This window comes from Vigna unguiculata, unplaced genomic scaffold, assembly GCF_037176805.1.
Source record: "Vigna unguiculata cultivar grain cowpea cultivar isolate G323 ecotype 2 unplaced genomic scaffold, ASM3717680v1 ptg000329l, whole genome shotgun sequence".
NCBI lineage: Eukaryota > Viridiplantae > Streptophyta > Magnoliopsida > Fabales > Fabaceae > Vigna > Vigna unguiculata.
In genome coordinates this window covers 18550-19236 of record NW_028196964.1, presented here as the reverse complement: position 1 = coordinate 19236, position 687 = coordinate 18550, and positions in this window count along the sequence as shown.

The following is a 687-nucleotide window of genomic DNA, read 5'->3' as shown; positions in this document are numbered from 1 at the left end:
AACATTGACCCATATGGGTCAATGTTGGATCCAACCGGTCCCACTCGTTATTCACCCAGCGATTGGATTGAGATTTCCTTTTCGGAATCTTCTCCATCTGAATGAAGTTGTCAGAACTGCCACCATCGAGAAGAATGCGCACGGTGGTGCCTGCAATCGACCCAGAAAAGTAGATAGTACATTTGCCATAAGTGCCATGATAAGCTTGTAATGACAAATGATGCAAAGTTGGAGAATCATCCGACGGAAGATCCGGTGGAACAGGTTCGGCGACAACAAAGGAGGAAACATCGCCATCCGGTTCATCCACCTGCAGAATCATGTATAGGCGATTCGGACATGCTTCCACGAGAATTTATCGTCGCAAGTAAAGCACAACCCCTTTTCCCGTCGCAGTTGCATTTCTGCTGCCGACAATTTCTTCACTGGTGGCAGAGGCTTAGTTGGAGGAGACGGAAGGAGAGGCGGCAATGCAGATTTAGTTGACGTAAGTGAAGGAGAAGATGAATTGGACGGAGAGGTCCGCATCGATGAGGAAGGCACCATTGGTTTTTATCGTGCAACCGAACTCTGTAACAGGTAGCGCTCGTCAAATGAACGAGCCAGTGATGCAGCTCGTACCAAGGAAGTAGGAGACTGGGAGATGACATCACGTCGGACCTCAGGTTTAAGACCATCAAGAAAGAG